This window comes from Hordeum vulgare, chromosome 7H, assembly GCF_904849725.1.
Source record: "Hordeum vulgare subsp. vulgare chromosome 7H, MorexV3_pseudomolecules_assembly, whole genome shotgun sequence".
Lineage (NCBI taxonomy): Eukaryota > Viridiplantae > Streptophyta > Magnoliopsida > Poales > Poaceae > Hordeum > Hordeum vulgare.
The window spans coordinates 591,291,247-591,302,688 of NC_058524.1; positions in this window are offsets into that span (position 1 = coordinate 591,291,247).

The window sequence follows — 11,442 nt, forward strand, 5'->3', positions numbered from 1 at the left end:
ACTAGCTAGTAAGCAAATGAAGGAAACAGAAGATCGTCATGAACATATGCATACAAAGAGAAGTGATATCGACCACCTCTCCTTCTGTGAGAGATTGGTCGAACAACAAGTTCTCGTATATCTATCCGACGCTACTGGCTACATATATACAATATAATTATCTCTTACAATATAATCTCCTAATTAAAATTCAACTCATTAGGGTTCACATAGTATTCTCTGTCTTTAGCGATCACGTGGTCAAGAAAGAATGCCGCCAATTCCTCTTGAATTCCTCGCATACGATCTGCTGGTAGGAGTTCATTCCGCATCCGATATATGTAATTTGAAGAAGGGGGTCAATACATATATATGAATAAATGAAATTGAACACAAATGATGGTAATAAAATAAAATTGTGAATATTATTATTTATGCACGTCATATTGTTTGTCAGAGTAGCCCCGCTCACAGGTCACGTGGCGGATGGACTCGCAAATGTAGTATCCACAGTAAGCATTTCCTGGTTCCCGCCACAACCACTTTACAATAAATAGAGGTCAATCAAACTGATAGTTAGCAAGCATGCTAAATGGTATTGATGAAACTAGCGCTTGAATCACTAGGAGATGCGTGGAACATGCTACTATAGTACTTACTTTCGGGTGTCTAAATTGCAGCTTCTTCGATAGTCCCGGAGTTTTTGCGGTGAATTTTTTCCAAACCCTGTCAGACAAAGAAAACAATTACTTGATATCAGGAAATGAACAAAGTTGCCGATATGGTGCGATAATGATCGATTTAACTTACTTCTCCAGAATTTCAGTCATGTCCGCATACTCGTTGGGATCTTTTCGTCTCGAGTCTAAGACGGTTACTAGTCCCTGCTCAAGCTTAATCTCTAGGAGAATATAGTGGAAGCTGCGCACGCATGCATAACTCATCAATTACATTACTATAACCTTGACTAATAAGGGAAACCGAATATGCACAAGACAGTAACACTCACTGGAATTCGTAAGGGAAGAGTATTATAGCTTTGTTTTGATTCAATACAAACGATTGTAGCAGGTTGGCCTCGGTATCTTTGGCCTGAGATTTAGTCATAAATGCATCTACGAGATTTGTGTTAATGAACCCAATATCACCGATTTGTCTTTTCTTCAATTCGACGATCTTCAATCTGCATATAATATAGTGAGGATAATTAAAAATACATGCAATGAAAGAGCTGACCTATATATAGAGATTAATGACAGAAGTAGTACTACTTACAGGCAGTAGCAAGTGATCATTAATTTATCGAGGGCCTTTAGATTGAAACACGGGAAGAACTGCTCAAATGGAACCATCAACAGTTCAAGTCCAACAAGGTCATGCTCCTTTGTAACTCCCAGTGTCAAAATATTACTCCCCCAGACTCTTTGCAAGTTTTCATGTACCAATCATGGAATCTTCGCATCATCGTTGTTAGAGATCTTTCATCTTTGACGAGAGGCTTCCCGTACACGTATTTGTGTTCGTCCACCTCCAATAAATCAAAATGTGCATCATCGGGCAGGTAATCTGCAGGATTGGTACCGGGCAACAAGATCCCCGGATGATTAGCGATGATATCACTAGACACCTTGAGCGGGGGGAACGGTTGGTTCGCTTGTTCGCCGAGCTAGGCAACTTTTTTCCGAGCTCGTCGTTCTGCTAACCTTTGATCACTGACAGTATTTCCCGACCATTGCGCTTCGATAAATGACTTTGTAATAATGTGCTCATAGTTGCCTTTCATCGGAGACTTTGGTGATTTCTTCAGGGCAGCCAGAGTACGCTTTGCTTTTACCGGATCTATCTTCTCCTCTGGAGGTGGATGTTTTTTTGCTTTCACCCCTTCAAAGAAGTTCTTCACTTCGGCTTCCACGATGTTCGTGATTTCCTCCTGGCTCCTCTCGTATGGTAACTTCTCTGGAGTCTTCAGAGAAGGACCATATCTGTATTGCCTGCCTCTGGCTGTAGTGCTAGACGCCGGAGCAGACGGAGCGGCTGCGACTGTCTTTCCTTTCTTACGAGGCGGAGGAGAAGGACTACGCGCCGGAGGAGCCGGAGCGGCGGCCGGTCTCTTCAGCCCTTGTCGACGAGGCGGAGAAGGAGGATGCAACTGGTTGCTCGGGCACGCCGGCCCAGGCGGAGAAGGAGGCGGAGTGCCGTCACACGCCGGAGAAGGAGGCTGAGTGCCCTGATCACTCGCCGGAGGAGGCGGGCCCTGACGCGCCGGAGGAGGAGGAGGCGTCCAGTTCGGAAGGTGGATGAGCTCCTTCCGCCATAGGCATGGAGTCTTCAGAGAAGAACCACAGCCGAATCTCCCCTTCACCCGTAGGGTGGTCAAGCTCAAGGTCCTCAAATCCTTCCGTTATTTGATCCACCATCACCCTAGCATATCCTTCTGGAATCGGCTAGCCTTGGTAGGTTGAGCCAGGTTCATTAGGTATAACAGAGCCAACAGCCGCCTTGACTTTGAATGTCATCCGTTGCATCATAAGGTAGCATTGTTGAGACTCTGTGATAGCATCCACGCGGTAGCACGTGAAGACAAGCTCCAGCTGTTGAGTCTTCTCGGTGGAAGCCACGCTACTTCTCCGCTGAGATGGTGGGGTAGCTTCAGGGGAAGCTTCGGCTGGTCATTTGCTGCGATATGCTTCTCGTTCCTCTAGCCCTTGTACCCTTTCGTGCAACGCCTGCAGTTGGCTATGCTCCACTTTCTTCCTCCTCTCCTGGGTTTTGTAACCCCCTGCGTCCGGAAACGCAGCCTTCCAAGGAAGAGAGCCTGGCGTGCCTCGTGTCCGTCCAGGGTGCTCAGGATTCCCGAGGGCCATTGTGAGCTCGTCATTCTCTCTGTCTGGAATGAACGCCCCTTCCTGTGCTGCGGCGATATTGTGCTGAAGCTTCCTGACGGGTATTCGCAGTTGCTCTTCCGTCCAAAGGCACTCCCCTGATACAGGGTCCAAGGTTCCGCCAACCCCGAAGAACCAAGTCCGGCAACAGTCTGGCCATCTCAATGTCTCTGGTTCGACCCCTTTAGCAATCAGGTCATTCTCAGCCTTGTCCCACAAAGGTCGAGCGTTGAGGTAACCACCTTACCCCGTGCGATGGTGATGCTTCTTCTTCGCAGCATTTTTCTTGTTTGTCACTGACATCTTCTTACTCTTTTCCGATGTCTTGTGGGCCACAAATGCGGGCCATTGATCTCTGATCTTCTCAAACATGCCGGTGAATTCTGGTGTCTCTTCTTTGTCGACAAACGTTTTCAGCTCATTCTTCCACCTCCTGAATAGTTCTGCCATCTTCTTAAGAGCATGAGACTTGATCAATTCCTCTTTAACTGGCTTCTCTGGATCCTCCTCTGGCGGTAGGGTGAAATTTTCCTTAAGCGTTGTCCAAAGATCTTCTTTTTGTTTATCGGAGACATAAGACGTCGGCACCTTAGGGTCTTCCTTCTTTGGCTTTAACCATTGCTGGATACTGATCGGGATCTTGTCCCTAACAAGAACCTCGCACTAAGCACGAAATGCATCCCTTGTCGGGATGGATTCAATCGGCTTGCCATCGCGCGCGATTGCTGTGATCTCAAACCTCTCATCCGAGCGCAACTTTTTCTTCAGGCCTCGTTTCTTTACCGAAGTTGAGGTCGATCCGGAGGGCTAGAGAAAAAATAAGAAAGAAGAGAGTTAATTAATATGTGTACATATGAAAACAATGAATGCATCAATTAACTAGTTAGCACGGGCTTAACTAATATATATATATACCTGGCCGGACTCGCTTCGGTCAACGGAGCCGTCATGAATGCCCTCTTCTTCACCCGGTCCTTCCAGATCATCATGAACGCCCTCTTCTTCACCCGGTCCTTCCAGATCATCATGAACATAGCCCTCTTCTTCACCCGGTCCTTCCAGACCATTGGTGTCTCTGAGAAACGATGCAATGACATCACTTCCTTGTGCGATTATCTCCCCCAACATCGCTTCTTCCTCTTCGTCTCGGGAGTGATCTATAGTTTCTGCAAATATTTACAACATGTCAATTATTATTCAAACATGGTACAGATGGATATATATTAGTGGAAAACGTAGAACTAGCTAGCTAATCATAATAAGGAATCATGTTAGTGGCCTCGACGCTGCTTCTCTAGGGTTTGGGGTGGCCTAGACAACGCTTCAAGGGTTTGGGGTGGCTCGACAGAACGCTTCAAGGGTTTGGGGTAGCCTAGACATAATGCTTCAAGGGTTTGGGGTGGCCTCGATGACAACGCTCTTTTAACTTGGTAAATTTGGGAGGGGGTATATATCGACAACGGCATACCCGATAAAAAATAAGAAGACAAAACAAGAAATAAAAAGAGGAGAAGAAGAAAGGAATAGAAGAGAAGCAATCGAAGAAAAAAAAAGGAGAAGAAGAAAGGAATAGAGGAGAAAGAAGAAAAAAATAAAAAATATTTTTTTCTTCTTTCTCCTCTATTCCTTTCTTCTTCTCCTCTTCTTTTTCTTCTTTTTTCCTCTTCTTATTTATTTCTCCTCTTCTTGCTCTCCTCTTCTTCTCCTTTCTTCCTCTTCTTATTTTCCTTTTTCCTCTCATTCATTTTCTTCTTCTTCCTTATCTTCGTAGCTAGATATATAATACTTTTCTAAAAATGTAACTTCTGCATATATAAAACTTTTTCTTCTTCTTCCTTCTTCCTTCTTCCTAAATATATATATAACCTGAAATGTACTAAATCAGAGAACATATATAGATAAGACTAACCTAAAATGTACCCAAATATACTAAAAATCTAACTTTTATATGCACAGAGAACATATACATATATCAATTTTTATAAAAATGCAAAAAACAAATCATCATATATATGAACAAAAAATCTAATAATGAAAAGAACATATACATACATATACTCACACATATACACATAATGTGGAAAAAACATCATATAATGAAAAAAAGAGGAGAGGACAGGGGGGCGGTGCCGCCGGCCTGACCAAGGAGGGAGAGGTTGGTCGGGGCAGGGGCAGAGGAACGGCGTCGGCGTCGGTGTAGAGGGCGGCAACGACGGCGTGGTCGGGGCAGAGGGCGGCGACGGCGTCGACGGGGCGGGTCGGGGGCGCGGCAGAAGCACGGCGACGGCGGCAACGGCGGCTTGGTCGGGGAGTAGAGGCACGGCGACGGCGGCGTGGTCGGGGGGCAGAGGCACGGCGACGGCGGCGTGGTCGGGGAGGGGTAACGGTGGCGTGGTCGGGGGGCAGAGGCGTGGTCGGGATCTCAGGCAGCCTGCCGGCGTCGTCGGAGGGATCGACGAAACTGACGAAAATTTCAGAAGCGCGAGCTTATATATCAAAGCCATTGGTACCGGTTCGTGGCACCAACCGGTACCAATGCCCCCCTTTAGTCCCTGTTGGTTCCACCAACCGGGACCAAAGGTCACTTTTCAGCAGCCCAAAGGGCGGGAAGCGGCGGCCTTTGGTCCCGGTTGGTGGCACCAACCGGTAACCGGTACCAAAGGCCCCTGTGCTGCCCGCGTCGCGGCCAAAGTTAAGTCCCATCTCGCTAGTTGAGAGGGGCGCGCAGTGGTTTATAAGCCCCACTTCCGCACCCCTCTCGAGCTCCTCTCCACTGCAGGCTTACGGGCCTACTTGCTAATGCTTTGCCTGATGGGCCTTCTGGGCCTACTGCGGGCCTGAATCCTGACCCATGGAAGGGTTTCTAGTCGTATTCAGGCCGTGATGGCCCAGTTGGTGGCAATTTTTTTTATTTTTTCCCAGTTTTTTTTTTGTTTTTTTTGTTTTTGCATTGGTACCGGTTGCCTGCCACAGCCGTGGTGCGGTTGAATGTTTAGTCCCACCTCGCCAAGCGAAGGGCTTCCGAGCCTGTTTATAAGCTCCGCCGCGGCTGCAACGTGGAGAGGAACGACTTTATAGAGAAAATTCAACCTAAATTCAAAGTATTAGTTAGCGCTAATTAATACTTTGAATTTAGGTTGAATTTTCTCTATAAATTCGCATCTATTTTATAATTTTTTTTTGTTTTGTTTATTTTTTAGTTAGCTTATTTTGTTTTGTTTCTCCTTACAACAAAATACTTATTTTTTTTAATTTTTTTCTAATTACTTATTTATTTTATTTTATGATAATTCTTTTTTTCATTAAAGTTTCTAACAAAAAAAGTTCTTTATGAAAATTCTTTTTTGCTTTTAATGATTTTTATCAGAAAATACTTTGATAATTTTAGTTGCATTTACTGATTATTTTTTCTTTTATTTTTTGTTTTGTTTATTTTGTTTTGTTTCTACTTACAAAAAAATACTTATTTATTTTATTTTATTTTGTTTATAATTACTTATTAATTTTATTTTATGATAATTCTTTTTGCTATTAAAGTTTCTCTCATATATGATGGACACTCCCTCACCTGATTTTTCGACCGTCGATGATGGCCGCTATTCCTTCTTCCCCTAATGCATAACAAATATCTAGCACAAGGAGAAGAAGGAAGAGCGACCCCCATAACAACCACCGGCATTCTTCTTCTCTCATATGCATGAGCTAGAGTGGCAAGAGCATGGCATGCATGTTCACACCTCAACGCCCAAAAACACAGGAGAGGGGTGGGAGTGGGAGGGTTTATATAGGCAATCCTTTAGTCCCGGTTCGTATCTAAAACCGGGACTAATAACATATGCGGCATGCCACGTGTTTGTGTGGAATGTCACGTGGTTTCGCTAGATCTTTAGTCCCGATTTTTGTCCTGAACCGGGACTAATAACATATGCGGCACGCCACGTGTTTGCGCGTCATGCCACATGGTTTCGCTGGATCTTTAGTCCCGCAAACTCGTCTGTTACAAAGGGATTTCATTTTTTTGAAATTATTTGAACTCCATAGTTTTTTTGTGTTCAAAATGCACCATTCAAAGCCACATCATCAATTTACAACCCTTTCTGACTTCATTTGTTATTTTTCATGCATTTAATGATTATTTTGAGCTATAAGACCATGAAATTGAAAAGCATTTGAAATGAACTCTAAAAAGGTTCCAAGTAGGCATGCTATCATCATTTCACCCACATAGCATGTGCGAGAAAGTTGAGAGGGTTACGGCAAAAACTGGATGCACTTCGTGTACAAAACGGACAATCTCTTTCGATGTATCAGGGTTTCATACGGAAACTCGTCTGTTACAAAGGGATTCCATTTTTTTGAACTTATTTGAACTCCATAGTTTTTTGTGTTCAAAATACACCATTCAAAGCCACATCATCAATTTACAACCCTTTCTAACTTCATTTGTTATTTTTCATGCATTTACTGATTATTTTGAGCTATAAGACCATGAAATTGAAAAGCATTCGAAATGAACTCTGAAAAGGTTCCAAGTTGGCATGGTATCATCATTTCACCCACATAGGATGTGCGAGAAAGTTGAGAGGGTTACGACAAAAACTGGATGCACTTCGTGTACAAAACGGACAATCTCTTTCGAAGTATCAGGGTTTCATACGGAAACTCGTCTGTTACAAAGGGATTTCATTTTTTTGAACTTATTTGAACTCCATAGTTTTTCTATGTTCAAAAAGCACCACTGAAAGCCACATCATCAATTTACAACCCTTTCTAACTTCATTTGTTATTTTTCATGCATTTACTGATTATTTTGAGCTATAAGACCATGAAATTGAAAAGCATTTCAAATGAACTCTGAAAAGGTTCCAAGTTGGCATGGTATCATCATTTCACCCACATAGCATGTGCGAGAAAGTTGAGAGGGTTACGACAAAAATTGTATGCACTTCGTGTACAAAACGGACAATCTCTTTCGAAGTATCAGGGTTTCATACGGAAACTCGTCTGTTACAAAGGGATTTCATTTTTTTGAACTTATTTGAACTCCATAGTTTTTCTGTGTTCAAAATGCACCATTCAAAGCCACATCATCAATTTACAACCCTTTCTGACTTTATTTATTATTTTTCATGCATTTACTGATTATTATGAGCTATAAGACCATGAAATTGAAAAGCATTTGAAATGAACTTTGAAATGGTTCCAAGTTGGCATGGTATCATCGTTTCACCCACATAACATGTGCGAGAAAGTTGAGAGGGTTACGGCAAAAACTGGATGCACTTCGTGTACAAAAAGGACAATCTCTTTCGAAGTATCAGGGTTTCATACGGAAACTCGTTTGGTACAAAGGGATTTCATATTTTTGAACTTATTTGAACTCCATAGTTTTTCTGTGTTCAAAATGCACCATTCAAAGCCACATCATCAATTTACAACCCTTTTCGACTCGGGCATTAGTCCCGGTTCGTAATATACTCCAAAGTGCGTCGGTCGCCGTACATCCATTGGCGGTTCATCTCTATTATGAAATTATGTATATATCAAAAAACCATTGCAGAAAAAAATGAATAGAGAAATGACCAAATTAATATAAGTTCATCATCCCATTAAAACCAAAGCACAATAGTGATCAAATGTTATTATTGAAAAATAAATACATAAAGTTCTCTCATAAAACAACATACAACTATGTAAAACATTTAAATGCAACAACAAACGCGATCAAAATCGCAAGTAAGGTAACAATTGACCCAACAACATAATGATACCAAGCCTCTTTATCAATGACATATTTTCTAATATTCCTAATCTTCAACCGCATTTCATCCATCTTCAAGCGCATTGCATCCATCTTCAACCGCATCGCATCGATCTTCATCTTGCGATCATCAATGACCTCGGCAACATGCAACTCCATTTCCATATTCTTATCCTCAATTATTTTCAATTTTTCCTTCAAGTATTTGTTTTCTTTTTCAACCAAAGTTAACTTCTCGAGAAGCATTTCTAGGTGGGTTGGAATTTCCGATTCACATACCTCCTAGATTAAATATATATGTCACGTTGGTCATCATAATTGTCATATACAATAAATGAACCAAATAGTTATGAAAATATAATATATACCACATCTGAATGATAGACAGGACGAGGGCCGATGGGGGTGGATACCAAAACCATCGCACTATATAATAACAAGGAATAATAGAAGTAAGAAAAATAGACAAGTATCTATCTGAAGTCAGAATTTTTTTCTTTCAGAAAGAAGATAAGAACAAGAGGCTCACCATGGTGGTGCCGGCAACGAGATCAGTGCGGGCGATCGATGACGGTGAAGACGGGGCGGGGACGGGGCGTGAGGGACCGCTAAATCTAGACAAGTCTCGTTGAAAATGGAGCTCGGAGGTCGAGTTTCGAGAGGAGAAAGCTTAACTATTGTGGCTCGGGCATTTCATCGAACACCTCATGTACATAGGAGGTGAACTAGAGCACCCAAATGCCCTCCCCTCACCGGCTCGACAAAAACAGAGCACTGTGGAGTGCTCTGCCGCGGCGGTGGGTGTATATGTAGGCAAGTTATTTGTCCCGGTTCGTGGCATGAACCGGGACTACAGGTTGTGGGCCAGCAGCGAGGACCATTGGTCCCGGTTCGTGGCTCGAACCGGGACAAATGGTTCCACACGAACCGGGACCAATGCCCACGAGGCCCCGGCCGCCCCCCTGGGCTCACGAACCGGGTCTAATACCCCCGATTGGTCCCGGTTCTTGAAGAACCAGGACTAATGGGCTGGCCAGGGCCGAACGGTAGCCCTGTTTTCTACTAGTGCGAGTAGATGCATCCAGCCGATCTATCTATCTATCTATCTATCTATCTATCTATCTATCTATCTATCTATGTGTCTATCTATATCTATCTATCTATATGTCTACCAATCTATCTATCTATCTACCTATCTCTCTCTCTCTCTCTATATATATATATATAGAAAATGGTTATATACTCTTGGGAGTACGTACTCCCAACCCTCATATACAGCGTAGATGAGTCTTTTATACCTCATTATTATTTTTAATATACTTCATTAATAATTACTAAGTACCTTAATGTGAGTTTCTTGAAAAAATTAATGTGAGTTCACATACTTTTAAAGGTTTACATATATACTGCTTTGTTTATACGTGAAAAGAATATATTATAAAAAGTACATCACAACTGATATTTTTTCAACAAAACTCATATGGAGGTATCTTAGAATATTTAATGAAGTATATTGAAAATGATAAAGAGGTATAACGAATTCGTATATGAAGTACATTAAGAATGGGAGTACACACTAGTAAAAACAGGGCTATAGCCCCGGTTCATTTGGGCCATTAGCCCCGGTTCACGAACCGGGACTAACAAAGCGGGACTAATGCTAGCCCCGGTTCGGCCCCGAACCTGGGCTAATGGTCCTCCACGTGGCGGGGCTGGGGGGAGGGGGGGAGGGGTATTAGTCCCGGTTCTTATTATGAACCAGGTCTATTGCTTCACTGTCTTTTTTTAGCACATTTTAGGATTTAGGGTTTTGCACTAAATTGGATGGGGCTATTTTGCTGCCCCCTATTTTCCCATTTATTTGTTTTGGGCACTTTTTAATTCTTGTTTTGCACTAAACTAGATGGCACATACACATCAATAAAGAAACAACTATATTGCACATCATCGTCACGAATATATTACACCATCTCATCCGTCGTGCTTTGTCGAACATATTACAAAATGTAAACATGAGTTACATGCACCTATGCATCTTTTTTACACTAACATTTCATCTGAATTGCATCGACGGACAGTAGTATTCTCCCTTCACATCAAACGTCGCAACGCAACTGGTTGACTATAAAGGTGTTCTATAGGTATCTTCAAAGGTATCTGTTGGGTTGCATGGATCTAGATTAGGATTTGTCACTCCGTGTGTCAGAGAGGTATCACGGGGCCCACTCGGTAATACAACATCACAACAAGCCTTGCAAGCAATGTGACTAAGGAGTTAGTTACGGGATCTTGTATTACGGAATGAGTAAAGAGACTTGCCGGTAATGAGATTGAACTAGGTAAGGAGATATCGACGATCGTATCTCAGGCAAGTAACATATTGAAGGATAAAGGGAACAACATACGGGATTAACTGAATCCTTGACATAGAGGTTCAACCAATAGAGATCTTCGTAGAATATGTGGGAGCCAATATGGACATCCAGGTACCGCTATTGGTTATTGACCGAAGAGTGTCTCAGGTCATGTCTGAATAGTTCTAGAACCCGCAGGGTCTGCACACTTAAGGTTCCGTGACGTTTTGGTATAGTTGAGTTATAGGTGTTGGTGACCGAAGGTTGTTCGGAGTCCCGGATGAGATCCGGACGTCACGAGGAGCTCCGGAATGGTCCGGAGGTAAAGATCGATATATATGAAGTCCTGTTTTGGTCACCGGAAATGTTTCGGGCTCATCGGTAGGGCACCAAGAGTGCCGGGAGGGGTGCCGGGGATCATCAGGAGGGGTGTCACGCCCCAAGGGGCCTCATCGGCTGTGGAAAG